The sequence below is a fragment of the Aotus nancymaae genome, unplaced genomic scaffold (genome assembly GCF_030222135.1).
Source record: "Aotus nancymaae isolate 86718 unplaced genomic scaffold, 86718_ANA_hifiasm-v0.15.2.pri h1tg000036l, whole genome shotgun sequence".
NCBI lineage: Eukaryota > Metazoa > Chordata > Mammalia > Primates > Aotidae > Aotus > Aotus nancymaae.
The window spans coordinates 43,101,294-43,120,321 of record NW_026988450.1 but is presented as its reverse complement, the minus strand read 5'-3'; the positions used below and the strand labels follow the sequence as shown (position 1 = coordinate 43,120,321).

General features: G+C 40.0%; 1 long non-coding RNA gene across 1 annotated transcript; it reads left to right on the top strand.

The window, feature by feature from the left end:
* The first annotated feature begins 1,537 nt into the window (after positions 1-1,537).
* LOC135277973 (uncharacterized) lies at positions 1,538-17,930 on the top strand. Its single transcript, XR_010345503.1, has 3 exons — positions 1,538-3,737; positions 6,861-7,011; positions 17,776-17,930. It is a non-coding gene; the product is annotated as an uncharacterized LOC135277973 (long non-coding RNA).
* The last annotated feature ends 1,098 nt before the right edge of the window (positions 17,931-19,028 follow it).

The window sequence follows — 19,028 nt, the reverse complement described above, 5'->3', positions numbered from 1 at the left end:
CGCGATCTCAGCTCACCGCAACCTCCGCCTCCTGGGTTCAGGCAATTCTCCTGCCTCAGCCTCTTGAGTGGCTGGGATTACAGGCACGTGCCACCATGCCCGGCTAATTTTTGTACTTTTAGTAGAGATGAGGTTTCACCATGTTGACCAGGCTGGTCTTGAACTCCTGACCTCAAGTGATCTGTCTGCCTTGGCTTCCCACAGTGCTGGGATTACAGGTGTGAACCACTGTGCCTGACCAGAACTTTTTCATTTTGCAAAACTGAAATTCTATACCCATTAAACAACTCTCATTTCCCTGTCCCTCCAACCCATGGCAACTGCCATTCTCCTTTTCTGTCTCTGTAAATTTGAGTATTCTAAATACCACATACAAGTAGAACCATATAAAATTTGTCTTTTTGTGGCTGGCTTTTTTCACTTAGCATAGTATCCTCAAGATTATTCATGTTGTAGCATGTGTCAGATTTTTTTTTTAAAGACTGAATAATATTCCATTGTCTGGATATGCCACATTTTGTTTATTCATCATCGGTTGATGGACATATGGGTTGTTTACACATTTTGGCTATTTTGAATAATGCTGCTATGAACGCGAGTGTACAAATATCTTTTCAAGACGCTACTTTTAATTTTGGGGGGTATATATCCAGAAGTGGAATTGCCTAATGATATGGTAATTCTGTTATTTTCGATTTTTGAAGAACCACTATACTGCTTTCTACAGTAGCTGCACCATTTTACATTCCCATCAACAGTGCAAAGGGGTTCCAATTTTTTCACATCCTTGCCAATGCTTATTATTTTCTGTTTTGTTTTTAATAATAGCGCTCTTAATGGTTGTGCTTCTGAATTTTAGGGAGAAGCCAAAAATCTAGATTATTGTGTAATCAGTTTTTATGCAATTAATTTAAAAATTAAAAACATTTTATGAGGAAAACAAAAAATAATTATGCAGCACAAAACATGTCCAGAGAGTTTCAACTTGAAGAATTTGATGATAGCATCTGTTTTAGCAATCAGAATGGAATTTCTATAAAGAGTTATTTTCATTTGGGGAGGTGAAATCTACCAGGTAAATTTGTGATGGGATATGATGTTGTGGAGAAGTTCTTTGTGACCAAAAAACCTTGTTTTGAGAGCCAGCTCTGTGCTCTACTAATTAGCTGTGCAACTTTAAATGCTTTTCTTATCCTAAATTTTTTTTTTTTTTTTTTTTTTTTTTTTTTTTTTTTTTTTTTGAGACGGAGTCTCGCTCTGCCACCCAGGCTGGAGTGCAGTAGCACGATCTCAGCTCACTGCAGCTTCCACCTCCTGGGTACAGGCAATTCTCCTGCCTCAGCCTCCTGAGTAGCTGGGATTACAGGCGCCTGCCACCACACCCTGCTAATTTTTGTATTTTTAATAGAGACGGGGTTTCACCATGTTGGCCAGGCTGGTCTTGAACTCCTGACCTCAAGTGGTCCACCGTCCTTGGCCTCCCAAAGTGCTGGGATTACAGGCATGAGCCACTCTGCCTGGCCTTTCCTAAATTTCTTTCTTTCTTTTTTTTTTGAGACGGAGTTTTGCTCTTGTTACCCAGGCTGGAGTGCAATGGCGCGATCTCGGCTCACCGCAACCTCCGCCTCCTGGGTTCAGGCAATTCTCCTGCCTCAGCCTCCTGAGTAGCTGGGATTACAGGCACGTGTCACCATGCCCAGCTAATTTTTTGTATTTTTAGTAGAGACGGGGTTTCACCATGTTGACCAGGATGGTCTCGATCTCTTGACCTCGTGATCCACCCGCCTCAGCCTCCCAAAATGCTGGGATTACAGGCGTGAGCCACCGCGCCTGGCCTCCTTTTTAATGGCTGCGCTAGCCTAGCTTAAACATGCTCAGAACACTTACCTGAATCTACAGTTGGGCAAAATCATGAACACAGACGGTTGTGTGGTTACTTGTACAGCTTCTACTGAATGCTTATGGCTTTCTTAAAAGTCGAAGAATTCTAAGTGAAACCATCCTAAATTGGGAACCACCTGTATAGCCTGAGTGTCAAAGTCAAAGGAGCAACTTAAGGCATGACGTGAAATAATTGATAACTAATGTAGTTGGAAGTCGAAAAGCAGAAACAGCAGAGAGACTCTGTTGCTGGTTCTTGTCCTTGAACAAGAAACAAGAGAGAGTGATCTCTACTACTCATTCCTCAAACTACGCAAAGGCTGGTTATATATACAATATTTACGTGTTTCATCATTTTAACATTGATGAAATTGGGAAATGGCTAACCATCAGTGATAGTGTATCATGGTTTAATTAGCTACACTTTTTTTCTTGGATAGGTAAAACAATGGTACATCTTACAATAAAAAATTTTTTTATTTTTAACATTTTTATTTTAAGAATGTCTTTTTTTTTTTTTTAAAGACGAGGTTTCACCATGTTGGTCAAGCTGGTCTTGAATTCCCGACCTCGGGTGATCCGCCCACCTTGGCCTCCAAAGTGCTTGGATTACAGGTGTGAGCCACCACGCCCGGCCTAAAAAATGTCTTTTATATGGACTAACAGTCAAGAGTATCTCCTACAGTTGATGGCATTTTAGATCTGATGAAATATGGTAATTAAAAAAATCGAATTAATGATACTTTCCCTGTTACAAAGGTAACATTTTCATTTTAAAAAATGTGAGATATACAGAAAATAACTCAGAAGAGAATAAAAATTACTGGTTATTCTAACCAGACCTAGAAACAATTAGGGTTAATGTTGTGGCATGTATCTTTCTGGATTTTAATAATGATTGTGTATTTTAATATATAACATATCTACTTTATAACAGTGTAATTTACACTGTGCCATTAGATGTGTACATTTTGATGTTTTGATATACAGCTGTATATACACTCCCGTAACCAGACTACAATCTTATATAGATTATTCTATCACCTCAAACAAGTTCCCTCATGCTCCTTTGCGTTCTAGTCTTTTAAATGTACATAAACACGTTATCCTTTTTCTTTTCCTTTTTAAAAATTGGAATGAGGCCAAACATGTTTTGTGGCCATTTTTCCTTTGATTTATCAAAAAATATTTCTCATTAAACATTTTTTAAAAATGTGGTCCTCCCCATCAATGGTATCATTCACATAACAAATACTGAACTCCTTCTGTGTATTTGGTACTGGTGATATAGTGATGAATTGTACGTAAGATTTCATGCCTGAGTTAATAGCTCAGGGAGAATGATAGGGCAAATTTCATTGCAGTGTGAAAAGTACTTCGGTAGTACACATACAGGAAGGTCCTCCAGTCCAGTCTTTGGGAAGAGATGAAGAGGGCTCATGGTTAAGACTCCTAAAGGATAAGGTAGAATTAATCAGGCAAAGAAAAGTGGGAAAAAGCATTCCCAACTTTGTATAAGGGAAAGTTTGTTCAAGGCCTAGAGAAAAAGAGAACATGGCTAGCATGGGGAACAGTACTGACTCAGTTTTGGTGGTATATGAAGAGTGTGTTCAGTTGTGTGGCTGTACCATAATTTATCTAGTACTTCATTATGGACATATACTCGTTTCCTTTTCTCCCCCTACTGTAAGTAATACTAGCATGATTATTTTTGTTTATTTATTTATTTTTCTGAGACAGTCTCGCTCTGTTGCCCAGGCTGGAATGCGATAGCACAATCTCCGCTCACTGCAACCTCTGCCTCCTGGGTTCAGGTGATTCTCATGCTTCAGCCTCCCGAGTAGCTGCAATTACAGGTGTGTACTGCCATGCCTGGCTTTTTTTTTTTTTAGATGGAGTTTCGCTCTTGTTACCCAGGGTATAGTGCAGGATGGCGTGATCTCGGCTCACCGCAACTCTACCTCCTGTGTTCAAGCGATTCTCCTGCCTTAGCCTCCCAAGTAGCTGGGATCACAGGCATGCGCCACCACACCCAGCTAATTTTTTATTTTTAGTAGAGATGGGGTTTCTCTGTGTTGATCAGGCTGGTCTCAAACTCCCGACCTCAGGTGATCCGCCCGCTTCGGCCTCCCAAAGTGCAGGGATTACAGGCATGAGCCACTGTGCAAGGCCTCGAATTTTTATATTTTTAGTAGAGATGAGGTTTCACCATGTTGGCCAGGCTGGTCTCAAACTCCCGACCTCAGGTGATCCACCTGCCTTGGCCCTTTAAAGTACTGGGATTACATGCGTGAGCCACCTCATCCTGTCCAGCATGATTATTCTCATACATAGTTACTTGAGTATTATCTTTGACCTTAGGTTACATTGCCAGAATTGGAATTTCTGGGTTAAACAGATAACATTGGTAGTCTTGTTGATGCTTGCTGATGGCTTATGTTAAATAGTGTCATGTTGATCCTTGCTGATGGCTTATATTAAATAGTGTTTTGTGGTGTTGTTTTGAATTGGAGTGCTTGCTACTGTCCATTGCAGAAACGTGATGTATGTATGTAATGTTCTTGTTTTCCATCTGAACCCCTATCCAGTTCCTAGTGGAAATAGAGTTGAGCGAAAGTTGGGAAACCTGGTTCTAGTCTCTTGATTTATATTTTTAAAAATTCCACTGTTTTCGAATGAAATAGGATAGTAAAAACAAATTGAATTATAAAAATGTCTTTTAAATTGCCAGATTTCATTCATTTCAAATATTTGTTAGTGATTGTAATGTATCTGTCATTGTTACCAGACACATGGTAGTCATTAGCGGTGGAGAAAACAAGCATGAGATTGCTACCCTCATGTGGTTTGTGGATTATAGGCATGAGGAATAGAAAAGCAACATTTTTCATATTTTTATGTAAATTGTATTTCCTTACATTTTGAAACTTTTATGTATTTATTTATTTCTTTTTTGAGATGGAGTCTCACTCTGTCACCAGGCTGGAATGCAGTGGCGCAATTTCAGCTCACTGCAACCTCCGCTTCCTGGGTTCAAGCGATTCTCCTGCCTCAGCCTCCTGAGTAGCTGGGACTGCAGGTGTGCACCACCACGCCCAGCTAATTTTTGTATTTTTAGTAGAGGCAGAGTTTCACCATGTTGGCCAAGATGATCTCCATCTCTTGACCTTGGGATTCACCTGTCTCGGCCTCCCAAAGTGCTGGGATTACAGGTGTGAGCCACCTTGCCTGGCCTGAAATTTCTCTTTAAATTACTTTAAAGATGATATCATGATTAATCTATAATGTTATCAAAATTGACATTATATATACTTACATTTACACCATTTGTATTAGTCTGTTCTCACTGCTAGTAAAGACGTACTTGCCATGTGTCACTACACATTTGTTCTTTGTGACATCACATCTCCTCTTGTTACATTTTAAAGCATTTTTATAGTATGCGATTTGCCTAATAAAGCATTCTCATAGCAAAAAAAAAATAATAATAATGACATCTTTGAGACTGAGTAATTTATAAAGGAAAGAGGTTTAATGGACTCACAGTTCCACATGGCTGAGGAGGCCTCACGATCATGTCAAAAGATAAAGGAAGAGCAAAGGGACGTCTTACATGGCGGCAGGCAAGAGTGCTTATGCAGGGGAACTCCCATTTATAAAACCATCAGATCTCGTGAGACTTATTCACTACCGTGAGAAAAGTATGGAGGAAACTGCCCCCATGATTCAATTATCTCCACCTGGCCTTGCCCTTGACACATAGGGACTATTACAATTCAAGGTGTGAGATTTGGATAGTGACACAGCCAAACCATATCACCATTCAATTTAAATCTTAAATTCTTTTCAATAGCCCTTGATAAAAAATAAAATCTTACTAGCTATCGAACTTGTTTTCTGAGGTCTTGCTGCTGTGTTGCCCAGGCTGGTTTTGAACTCCTGACCTCAAGGGATCCCCTCATCTCAGCCTCCTGAGTAGCTCATACTACAGACTTGTACCACCAAGCTCCTCTTATCTTTTTAATAGAGACAGGGTCTCCCTATGTTGCCTAGGCTGATCTCGAACTCCTGGGTTCAAGGGAAGCTCCTGACTCAGTCTCCCAAAGTACTGGGATTACAGGCATGAGCCACCACACCTGGCCCCTTTTACCTTTTTACAATGGTTGTATTATCAAACCAAACTTGAGTATGCCTGCCTGGCATAGCAAAGCTGTCCATAGACATTGAGATTTGCAGCAAGAGAAAGTGAGGCATTTATTGCAGGGAGCCAAGCAAAGAGAATTGAGCAGCTAAAGCTTAAGACCCAAACTCTGATGGCTTACCTGTAAGCATTTTTAAAGATGGGGAGGCAGAGTCATAAATCAATGCATCATTGATTTGGCCTAAAAAGGCAAAACATCTTCAAGTGGGGGCTTACGAGTCAGATGGATTCAAATATTTTCTGATTTTGGATTGGTTAAGGAAGTGAAGCTTTGTCTAAAAACTTGGATTGACAGGAAGGAATGTTGTACTCTGGCCTACGGGTATGACTTCTTCCAAGCCCCTGAAGAAGAAATTTAGAACAAAGAATAGCAGACTTCAGTCCTGTTTCCCCTATTCTGAGGTCTGTGTGCCAGTAGACAGTATTTTCATTTCATGGGGTCTGGATTTCTGAAAAACAACTCAAGGACATATGTTAAGATGTTACCTTTAGTTTCTATAGGGGACCGAACATTATGTCACTCTAACTTCCCTCATCATTATTTTAAGCTGTTACCTTGTTACTAATCATATTGCTCATATACTTCTCAGGGCTAGCCAGGTGCCTGGAATTTCCTCTGAAGGAACTGAAGATTTTCCTTTGTTTCTATGTTTGGGGAGTCAGGCAGGACCCTAAGAGGGGTTCTTGCTCCATCTCAGTTGTAGTTTTGAGCTATTTTTGTATTTGGGGGTGATTGTAATTAGATTCATGGATGGCTACTGGTTTGGGTATTTTTCAGGTCACCACTGCTGAATATGAGACGATCTGCAGCACCAAGTCAATTGCAGGGTAATTCCTTCAAAAAACCAAAATTTATACCTCCAGGAAGAAGTAATCCAGGTCTGAATGAAGAGATTACAAAACTGAATCCAGATATAAAATTATTTGAGGTAAGACAAAAAAGGACTCAAAATATAGATAATATAGAGGAGCATGTGTGCTTTAAAAATGCCATTTAAAGAGTTAAAGAGATGTTTTCAGAGATACTGTATCAGTATCTCTGAAAACATCTTTCAAAAACCTTGGAAATGAAGATTACATATATTTTTTTAAAGGAATAACAGGCTGGGCACAGTGGCTCATGCCTGTAATCCTAGCACCTTGCGGGGTAGAGGTGGGAGGATCACTTGAGCTAAGGAGTTCAAGACCTGCCTGAGTAACATAGTGAGACCCTGTCTCCACAAAAAATAAAAATTTTGCAAGGTGTGGTGGTGTGTGCCTGTAGTATCAGCTATTTGGGAGGCTGAAGTGGGAGAATCACTTGAGCCTCAGAAGTCAAGGCTGCAGTGACCTGTGATTATGCCACTGCACTCCAGCCTGGGCAACAGAGCAAGACCCTGTCTCAATCAATCAATCAATGGAATAACATGAACTTGGGTCTATAAAATAAACTTTTGGTAATGGTAACTAAATGCCGCTGAGAGAATGGGTGGAGAGTCTAATCAGTGTTGTTTTTAAAGTTACCACATAAATAAGTGAAAACTTATTTAAATAAGGTGATTTAAAGAGAAAAAATACATAATGATTTGTATCACTATTCCTAACGTTTCTTCTCATTTTTATCTATAAAAAGTGAATGCTGGCCGGGTGCAGTGCTGCACGCCTGTAATTCCAGCATTTTGGGAGACTGAGGCAGGTGGATCACGATGTCAGGAGTTCAAGAGCAGCCTGGCCAATGTGGTGAAACCCTGTCTCTCCTAAAAATGCAAAAATTAGCTAGGTGTGGTGGTGGGTGCCTGTAGTTCCAGCTACCTGGGAGGCCGAGGTAGGAGAATCATTTGAACCCTGGAAGTAGAGGTTGCAGTGAGTCGAGATCACCCCATTGCATTCCAGCCTGGGCGACAGGGAGAGACTCCATCCCAAAAAAAAAAGTGAATACTGTTCGGGTGCAGTGGCTCACGCCTGTAATCCCCGCACTTTCGGAGGCCAAGATGGGCGGATCACCTGAGGTCAGGAGTTTGAGACCAGCCTGGTCAACATGATGAAACCCCCTCTCTACTAAAAATACAAAGATTAGCTGGGCATGGTGGCGCGCGCCTGTAGTCCGGGCTGCTCTGGAGGCTAAGGCTGGAGAATTGCTGGAACCTGAGAGGTAGAGGTTGCAGTGAGCTGTGATTGAGCCACTGCACTCCAGCCTTGGTGGCAGAGAAAGACTCTGTTCCAGACAAGCAAACAAACAAACAAAGAAAAGAGTGAATACTGAAGGCAGTCTTAATATGTCTTGTTTACTATTAAGAAAAAGGATTGTTTTGGGCTTAGGTCTAAGATCAAAGGTCTTAATACATATGAAAGGTATGTAAAGGTGTATAAAGAAGGCATATAAAATGGAGAATTCATACTTTCTACTACTCTGCAATTCCCTGATTCTTTTATGCTATAGGGATTAAAGTCTATTAATTTTTTCCCTCTTCTTTTTTATTGTGGTAAAACATATATAGCATAAAATTTGCCATCTTAGCATTTTTAAGTGTACAATTAAGTGGCATTAATGACTTTCACACTGTTGTGCTACCATCACCACAATCCGTTTCCAAAACTTTTTCATTACCCCAAACAGAAACTCTGTACCCATTAAACATTAACTCCCTGTTCTGTCCACTCAGCTCCTAGTAACCCCTATTCTGCTTTCTGTCTGTATAAGTCTGACTACCCTAGATACCTCATGGAAGTGGAATCATATAATATTTGTCCTTTTGTGTCTGGCTTATTTCACTTAACATAATGTTTTCAAGGTTCATCCATGTTGTAGCATCTATCACAGCTTAAATTTTTTGTATGATTGAGTAATCTTATATGGTTTTACCACAGTTTGTTTATCAATCCGTTGATCCATTTGATGGACACTTCAGCAGTTCCCACCTTTTGGCTATTGTGAATAATGCTGCTGTGAACATTGGCATCCAAATTTCTGTTTGTGTTCCTGTTTTAGTTCTTTTGGATTATAACTAGAAATGGAATTGTTAGGTAATATGGTAATTCTGTGATTAGCTTTCTGAGGAACTATCAAACTATTATTTCATAGCTGTTCTATTTTACGTCTTCACCAGGAACGTGTGATGGTCGTAGTATCTTCATCCTCAGGAACACGTGTTATTTTTCCATTAAAAAAAAATTCTTGTTATTGCCATCTCAATAGGTGTGAAGTAAAACAACAATTACATTGTGGTTCCGATTTGTATTTCCTTAATGACTAGTGAGGCTAAGCATCTTTTCATGTGCTTACTGGCCATTTGTCTATCTTTGGAAAAATGTCTATTGAAGCCCTTTGCCTGGTTTTTAATGGTTGTCTTTTTTCGTTGTTGAAAAAACCTGCTAATCTTTGACTCTGCTTTTTTTTGCCTGCATGTGTTTGTTTTATCCTATGCTTCTTTCCCAAGTAGATTGTTAGCACTTACCAATGTAAAAATTCTGGCACACTGTAAGGAGAAAACATAGGCTTTTGTTTTCTTAATAAGGTTTCTTTGTTTCTTTTTTAAAATACAGCTTTATTTCGGTGTTGATAGAGTTTGGATATTTGTCCCTTCAGAACCTCATGTTGAAATGTGACCTCCAGTGTTTGAGGTGGGCCTAATGGGAGATGTTTGGGTCATGTAGGGGGGATCCTTCATGAATGGCTTCGTGCTGTCTTCACGGTAATGAGTGAGTTCTCATTCTGAGTCCATGTGAGATCTGGTTATTTATAAAGAGTGTGGCACCTCCCCCCTCTCTTATTCTCTCTCTTGCCATTGAGACACAGGTTCCCCCTTCACCTTCTGCCCTGATTATAAGCTTCTGGAGGCCCTCATCAGAAGCAGAAGTTGGCACCATTCTTCCTGTACAGCCTGCAGAACTGTAAGCCAAAATAAACCTCTTTTCCTTAAAAATTATCGAGTCTCAGGTATTCCTTTATAGCAATGCAAATAGACTAATCCAGATATAATTTAAATAGCATACAGTCTACTTACTACAACTCAGTGGTTTTTAGTATATTCACAGAATTGTGCAACCATCTCCACAATCAATTTTGGAACATTTTCATGACACTAAAAAGAAATGTTTTATCAGTAATTTATTTCTTATTGCCGAAATAACAGTTTTCTCTTGCTGCTGAAACAAATTACCACAAATCTAATTGCTTAAAATAACACAAATGAATTATCGTAAAGTTCTGTAGGTCAAAAGTCCAACATATCCAACTAAAATCAAGGTGTTGGTAAGGCTGCATTCATTTCTGGAGATTTTAGGGGGAAATCTGTTCCCTGGCCTTTTCTAGCTTCTGCAGGTCACCACATTCCTTGGCTCATGACCTCCTTCTTCCATCTTCCCAGTCAGGGATGCACGTTTGAGTTCTCATGTTTCCTTCTCTTTGGTTCTCTGTGGCTAGGACTTGTTCAATTAGATTAGGCCCACCTGGGTAATCCAGGATCATCTCTCCATTTCAAGGTCTTGGTCCTTAATCACATCTGCAAAGTCCTTTTTACTACATAACAAAACATTCACAGATTCTGGGGATTAGGGTGTGGATATCTTTGGGAGCCATTATTCTGCCTGCCACACTGAATAATCTGTTGTTTTAATATACCACATTTTATTTATCCATTCATTAGTTAATGGTCATTTGGGTTGTTTCCACTTTTTGTCTATTATGAATAATGCTTATGAATGTTTGTGTACAGATTTTTGTGAGGAGATATGTTTTCATTTGTCTCTCTTTTTTTTTTTTGAGACAAGGTCTTACCCTGTCGCCTAGGCTGAGGTGTGGTGGCACCATCATGGCTCACTGCAGCCTCCACCTCCTGGGCTCAAGTGATCCTCATACCTCTGTCTTCTAAGCAGCTAGGACCACAGGCATGTGCCATCATACCTGGCTAATTTTTAAATTTTTTATAGAGATGGGGGTCTGCCTGTGTTGCCCAGGCTGGTCTCTAACTCCTGAGCTCAAGCCAACCTCTCCTCAACCTCCCAAAGTGTTGAGATTACAGATTTGAGGTACCATACTTGGCTATGTTTTTATTTCTCTTGGGTGTATTCTGAGGAGTAGAATTGCTGGATCATATGGTGATTCTGTGTTTAGCCTCTTAAGGAATTGACAAATTCTTTTCCAAGATGACTGTACCACTTTCATTCTTACCATAAATGTATGAAGGTTTTAATTTCTCCATATTCCTACCAACACTTAGTATCTTTTTGATTATGGTCATACTAGTGGGTGAAGTAGTACCTCATTGTGGTTTTGATTTGCATTTCTCTGATAGCTGATATGGAGCACTTTTATATGTGCTTATTGCTCATTTATGTATCTCTTTGGAGAACTTTTTTTTTTTGAGACGAAGTCTCGCTCTGTCACCCAGGTTGGAGTGAGCCATTGTGCCCAGCCAAGATTGATTGATTGATTGATTTTTGAGATGGAGTCTTGCTCTGTCACCCAGGCTGGAGTACAGTGGCACGATCCTGGCTCATTGCAACCTCTGCCTCCCGGGTTCAAGCGATTCTTCTGCCTTCAGCCTCCAGAGTAGCTGGGACTAAAGGTGCCCGCTGCCATGCCCAGCTAATTTTTGTATTTTTAGTAGAGACAGAGTTTCACCATGTTAGCCAGGCTGGTCTTAAACTCCTGACCTCATGTGATCCATCCACCTCTGCCTCCCAACGTGCTGGGATTACAGGCATGAGCTATCATGCCTGACCTGTTCTTCACTTTCTTGATCTCATTTGCAGTATAAAAGTTTTTAATTTTGATGAAGTCCAATTTACCTATTGTTTTGTCATTGGTGGTGCTTGTGGTTTGGTGTCATGTATGAGAAGGTTGTGAATATTTATGACTATATTTTCTTATAAGAGTTTTATAGGTTAAGGTCAGTAGAGCCTGTGCGCAGGACCGTGGAATGTTCCAGGACACGGAACCGTTGGAGCGGAGGACCTGAGGGTGGAGTAAGGTATCACGGGGTTTGGTGATGACGCAGTCGGTCGAGGCCGGAAGCGCGGGCCACAAAGCTTTGAAAGGGAGCTGTCTTGCGCGGTTTTGGCGCTCCTCGTGCAGTCTTATATCCTCTCAGGCTCAAGCCAGAAACCTCGGTCCACTTTGAAAAGTAGTAGAAAACAGAAAGGCTCTGCGGTGTAGGGGGAGGGCGGCTGCGGCCTCCGCTGGGTGAGGTGAGCGCCGGCGGCCGCAGCGTGGCTGTGTCCCATGGAGGCGTTCCGCCTCCCCTGCACTTGCTGAGCTTCCAGCCTGGCCCCTCCGGGGCTCCTGGCGCGCCCCAGGCGAGTGTGTGGAGAATGGAGCCCGCGGAGCCAGGGGTAGTGGCGGCAAGCGCCAGTGGTCCCGCCACTCGGGAGGCCGAGGCGGAGGGTCGTTTGAGCCCAGGAGGTCCAGACAGGCCTGGGTAACAGAGCGAGACCCGGTCTCTACAAAGAAAAAAGATATGGGCGTGAGACCCAGCATGCTTTCTGTAGCCTAACCTACTGTTCAAAACCAAGGCAGACCCAAGCCATGGAAAGCTTGAGGGCATAAAATAATCTGCGGCGGCCAAGAATAACAGTGCTAATTAATTCCTGGGTAAGGGGATTAAAAATGATGTTTAAAAAAAAAAAAAAAGAGTTTTATAATTTTTATAGTTCTCCTTCTTACATTTCAGTCTGTGATCCATTTTAAGTTAATTTTCATGTATTGTGTTGAGGTAGCCAGCTTTATTATTTTCATGTGGATAAAAGACTATTTTTTTCCTTTTGAATTGTTTTGACACCTTTGTCTTAAGGTTTACTTTATTTTTTTGAGACAGGGTCTCACTGTATTACTCAGGCTGGAGTGCAGTGGCATGATCGTAGCTCACTGCAGCCCCAACTTCCCATGCTCAAGTGATCCTCCTACCTCAGCCTCCTCAGTAGCTGAGACCGCAGGCATACACCACCACACCTGGCTAATTTTAAATTTTTGCAGAGATGAGGGTCTCCTTATGTTGCCCAGGCTGGTCTTGAACTCCTGGGCTCAAGGAGTTCTCCCGCCTCTGCCTCCCAAAGTGCTGGGATTACAGGCATGAACCACTGTGCCCAGCCAAGATTTATTTATTTATTTATTTTTGAGACAGAGTCTTGCTCTGTCACCTAGGCTGGAGTGCAGTGGCACCATCTTGCCTCACTGCAAACTCTGCTGCATGATTCTCCTGCCTCAGCCTCCCAAGTAGCTGGCATTATAGGCACGTGCCACCACACACAGCTAACTTTTGTATTTTCAGTAGAGTCGGGGTTTTACATGTTGGCCAGGCTGGTTATGAACTCCTGACCTCAGGTGATCCACCTGCCTCAGCCTCCCAAAGTGCTGGGATTACAGGCGTGAGCTACCCTACCTGGCCAAAATTTATTTTTTGATGTAGTGTCTGAGGACTAATTTCAGACAAAAACACTGATTTATTATTTTTTTCTTTTAATTCTATAAATAAATAGTTATTTTACTGTTTAAAACTGATGAAGTGGGCATTTTTGAAGTTATACAGGAATTTTTAGCAAGTTAACTTGAGAAGCCTAAAAGTACTAGGCTTAGCAGTCAACTCTGCCTTCTCTTCACTTTGTCTGTTACATTCTTAACTTTTTGTTCTTAAATTATTTCTTATCTTAGATTGAATTAACCAGTAGTGAGAAAGTATTGCTTTGGTGGCTTTAGTGGTTTTTACTTGATTGGTCTGATAAATATAAAATCTGGGACAAATGGAACATCAAAAGAAATGTACTAATGGATTATAACCCACTGAATAATACAGGAGTCTGAATCCATACTAATGTATGTATGTAAATAAATAAATGAAGAGTAAACTGTTCCTTACAGTGGAATGCTAAAGCATAGAAATAGAAGTAATGATGGTGTTAGAGAGTTTCAATGGATGCCAGAACTAGTGGGCGAATGTTTGATGAAGAAATAGGATATTTGAATATACTCAAGTATCTTCTCACAACGTACTTTAAAAAATTCCAAAGGGAAAAGTACTTTGGCAGACACCACCTTAATCAGTGATCAACAGACTGATAGTATGTGCCTCTTAGTACGATGAACTGTGGTATTCCTGCCTCAAATTCACTATCTGAAACTAATCATAGGGAAAGATCAGAAAAATCCAAATTGAGGGATATTCAGCAAAATAACTGGCCTGTAATTTTGAAATTTCAAGACCAGAAATGATGAATAAAGTTAGAGATTAAAGGAAATTAAAGGAACTTACTGACTAGATGTAATGTGTGATTTAGGATTGGAACCCGATTTGGGGAAAAATCTATAAAAGACGTTATTGGGATAAGTGACCACATTTGAATATGGACTATGGATTAGATAATAGTATTATACCAGTGTTAAATTTTCAGTTTTGAAAATTTTACTGTGATTATGGAAGATGGTCTTTGGAAACACACCTTGAAGTGTTTAGAGGCAAAGCAGCTTAGTGATTGTCTGCAGCTTACTCTCACATGTGTATGTGTACCCACATACACAGAAAGAGAAAAGGGGGAGAGAGGGGAAATAGAAGAAAATGTAAACAAATGGTTAATGTGGGTAAAGGTATATAGGAATACCATTTTTGGAATGTTTCCATGAATTTGAAATTATATTAAAATAAAGTGTTCCAAAAAATAAAATTCGTGGCCTTCATTAGTTGACTTACTTTAAAATCTGATTAGGTATGAAAAATAAAAAAGAAAAAAATTTTATCAGATAGGTTTTTTTTTTTGTTTTAAGACAGTTTCACCCTTGTTGCCCAGGCTGGAGTGCAGTGGCACAATCTTGGCTCACAGTAATCTCCACCACCTTCAAGCAATTCTTCTGCCTCAGCCTCCCGAGTAGCTGAGATTACAGGAATGTGCCAGTATGCCCAGCTAATTTTGTAGTTTTGGTAGAGACGGGTTTTTCCCATGTTGGTTAGGCTGGTCCTGAACTCTCAACCTTAGGTGATTTGCCTGCCTCAGCCTCCCGAAGTGCTGGGATTACAGGCATGAGCCACCTTGCCTGGCCCAGATAGGGTTTTTTTGAATGTTTGTTTGCTAACCATGAAATGTATTAAGATGAGTATTTATAGTAACATGACAACTTTGTCTGTTATTGTGAGTTCCTATTATTAAAAAAAAAATCAACCATGTGCTACTGTGGTAGACAGAAATAACGGCACTTTAAACATGTTCATGTCCTAATCACTGGAATCTGTGTTACCTTACATGGCAAAAGAGACTTTGCTGAAGTGATTTATGTTAAGGACCTTGAGATGGGGAGGTTATCCTGTATTATCTGAGTGGGCCCAATATAATAAGGGTCCTTAGAAGTGGAAGAGGGAAAGGGAAGAGTGTCAGAGAAAGTGATGGTGATTAGAGAAGCAGGGGCAGAGAGATGTAACATAGCTGACTTTGAAGATGGAGGAAGAGGGCTTAGCCAAAGAATTTGGGTGGCTTCTAGTATATTGAAAAGACAAGGAAATATATTATCTCCTGGAGCATCCAGAAAAGAATGCAGTCCTGGTGATAACTTTGATTTTAACATAGTAAGACCTAAGCCTGAGTTCTAAGTTACAAAACTATAAAATGATAAATTTGTGTTGTTCTGTGCCACCAAATTTGTGGTAATTTGAGAGAGCAGTAATAGAAAACTCATACATATACAAAAAAAGAGAAAATAGCATATAATTAACTTCCTTGTCCGTATTACCTAACTTCAACAGTTGAAAATTTGTATTTTTTGAGATATGGTCTGGCTCTCTTGCCCAGGCTGGAGTACAGTGGTGCAATCTCAGCTCACTGCAACCTTGGCCTCCTGGCTTCAAGCCATCCTCCCACCTGAGCCTTCCAAGTAGCTGGGACTATAGGCACACACAAGTGTGCCTGGCTAATTTTTGTATTTTTTGTAAAGACTGAGTTTTACTATGTTGCTCAGGCTGGTCTCAAACTCCTGAGCTCAAGGAATCTGCTTGCCTTGTCCTCCCAAGTGCTGGGATTACAGGTATGAGCACCATGCCTGGCCATGACCAATCTTGTTTCATCTGTTTTTTTTTAATTTTTTAAAAGTTTTTTTGAGACAAGCTCTCATTCTGTCACCCAGGCTGGAGTATACTGGCGCATTGTCAGCTCACTGGAACCTCTGCCTCCTGGGCTCAAGTGATTCTCCTGCCTCAGCCTCCCAAGTAGCTGGGATTACTGGTGAGTACCACCGTGCCTGGCTAATTTTTGTATTTTTAGTAGAGATGGGGGTTTCACCATGTTGGCCAGGCTGGTCTTGAACTCCCGACCTCAAGTAATCTGCCTGCCTCAGCTTTGCAAAGTGCTGGGATTATAGGTGTGAACCATTGCACCTGGCCTCTTGTTTTGTCTTTACTTTTCCACTCCAGCTTGAGTCCTTCCGCACTTATTTTGATGCAAATTTCAGGAATATGTTTTTATTTGTAAATTTTTAGTATATGTCTCTAAAATATAAGAGCTTTTTAAGACTGTGTGCAGTGGCTCATTCCTGTAATCCCAGCTCGGGAGGCTGAGGCAGGAGGATTGTTTGAGGCCAGGAGTTCAAGACCAGCTTGGGCAACATAGTGAGACCCCATCTCTACAAAACATAAAACACATTAGCTGGGTATGGTGGCACATGCTTGTAGTTGCAGCTACTAGGAAGACTGAGGTGGGAGGATCCCTTGGGCCCAGGAGTTGAAGGCTGCAATGAATTATGGTCATGCCACTGCACTCTTCAGCCTGGGCACCAGACTGAGACTCCATCTCTTAAAAAGAGGTGGGGGCTTGTTAAAAAACCCAACATAGTTACATTACCATTATCTCACCTAAAATTTAAGTGTTGATTTTAGTATTGAGAAATTTAACAAGAAAAAGAGCATTTTACTATGAGAATGGCATGTTATGATTTGTTTAAAAACTCTTCTCAAATATTGGCGTAAAAGAGGTTTTTAATACCTAATTTTAGATTGCATTCCAGCCCGGGCAATAGAGCAAGAATCCTGTTCTCTCTCCCCCTTTTTCTTTCTCTTTCTTTCTCTCATGAAAACAAACATACAAACAAACAAACAAAAAAAACTCTTCTGTGCTTATGTGTACCTATTATAGTGACTCTGAAAAAAAAAAAAAAAAAAAAAAGAACTCTTCTGATGTGTTGTTTAAAATACAGTATAATTATAAGCATAATTTTTCATTCTGTCATGTCTTTCAGTTTTAGGAGCACAATTTAAAATAGTTCTAAGAACAGGCAATAAAAATTATATTTTTATTAATTTTTTTTGACATGGAGTCTCACTCTGTTGCCCAGGCTGGACTGCACAGTCTTGGCTCGCTGCAGCCTCTGCCTCCTGGGTTCAGGGGATCTCCTGTTTCAACTTCCCAAGTAACTGGGATTATAGGCACTTGCCACCACACCTGGCTAATTTTTATATTTTTAGTAGAGACGGGGTTTCACCACGTTGGCCAGACTGGTCTCAAACTCCTGACCTCAAGTGATCCACCCGCCTCGGCCTCCCAAAGTACTGGGATTACAGGCGAGAGCCACTATGCCTGGCAGATTTTAATTTATTTTAAAATATCTAGTTCTAATTTATATATATTATATATATATAATATGTATATATGCTGGTAGCTCATATTTTAAATTAGAAACCTTTTGTAAAAATACAGGAAATTAAATTTGATTTCTGATTTAAATATATATTTGGCTCTTTTAGGGTGCTGCAAATAATAACACCTTTTTCCCGTCACAAAATGATCCTAGAATATGCAGTTTAAATCTTCTGCCTACTGAAGAAAGTACTAGAGAAATTAATTACAGAGATAAATGCATTGGAAAATATTGTTTGGAAGCACCTACAATGGCAGCATTAGATCCACCTCATACAGGTAAGACTTTTTTATTGATAAGGTTTATAATTGACCAATAGTATTATAGTATTCTTTTAATTATGATTTAAGAATGAATATATTATATTAGAAAATTGTTGATGTAATACTAGATTGTTGCCAGTTCAGGTTTTTTATTGTCATAATTTATACTGTGATTAAAATGTACTTTATAGTAGATGTATGCTTAAAACTGTTTATTATAAACTTGGTCAAATGTGATCTTTTCCTCAAGTACCAAGATTGTGTTTAAAGATATGATTTAAAATTTGTTTTCTAAAAAGCATGTTATAGGAACTAAAATTGGAGAGTTGAACTTGAAATTAGTTAACAGTTCATTACAGTTTGGAGTACTTCGAATCAGAGTTGAATTATTAAGATATATACGTGCACGAAAATCAAGAATTTAACAGATGCTCCATCCCTCTGTTGTTGAACTCAGTTGAAATAATGATTATGGTTCTTTTTGTATCTGTAAGAGATCACTATTTGTTAGGTAACTAAAAAAAAAAGATGGTTCATAGATGTTTATTTGACCTTGTGAAAGCCATCATTAAGACTGTATTTTTCCAAATTACATTTTGTTTATTTTTTGGTTGAATGAACAGATTCAGCCAGCCGGCCCCATCTGTTGGGCTACAGAATAGTAGCTGCCATCCTTATGATACCAGTGCAAATCAACAAAGTGCCTTAAGCACTTAACCATTTTGAAGGAAGTTCTTGGACTTTCTGATGATTAATGAATTTTACCTGTGAATGGGTTTGTATCTTGTATGGACAGAAAGGAATTCTGTATTTACCTAACTGACCATTATCTTAGTGCCATTTATGTGCTCCTCATAACCTTTCAAAAGCTGTGACTAGTGTCAGAACGAGGTCTAGAAAGACTTTTTGAGCTAGTTCAGTATAGGAAGATCCCTAGGAACAGCTCTGGGCATGGCAGTTTAGCTCTGTCTTACTGATTTGCTGTCCCTTCTTTCTCTCCTATTTACCCCCGCTTCTTCCTTCCTTCCTTCCATCTTTGTTAGGTGACTATTCTGTTTCCCCAGGTTTTCTTTCCTACTTTAAGCCTGAGGTAGAT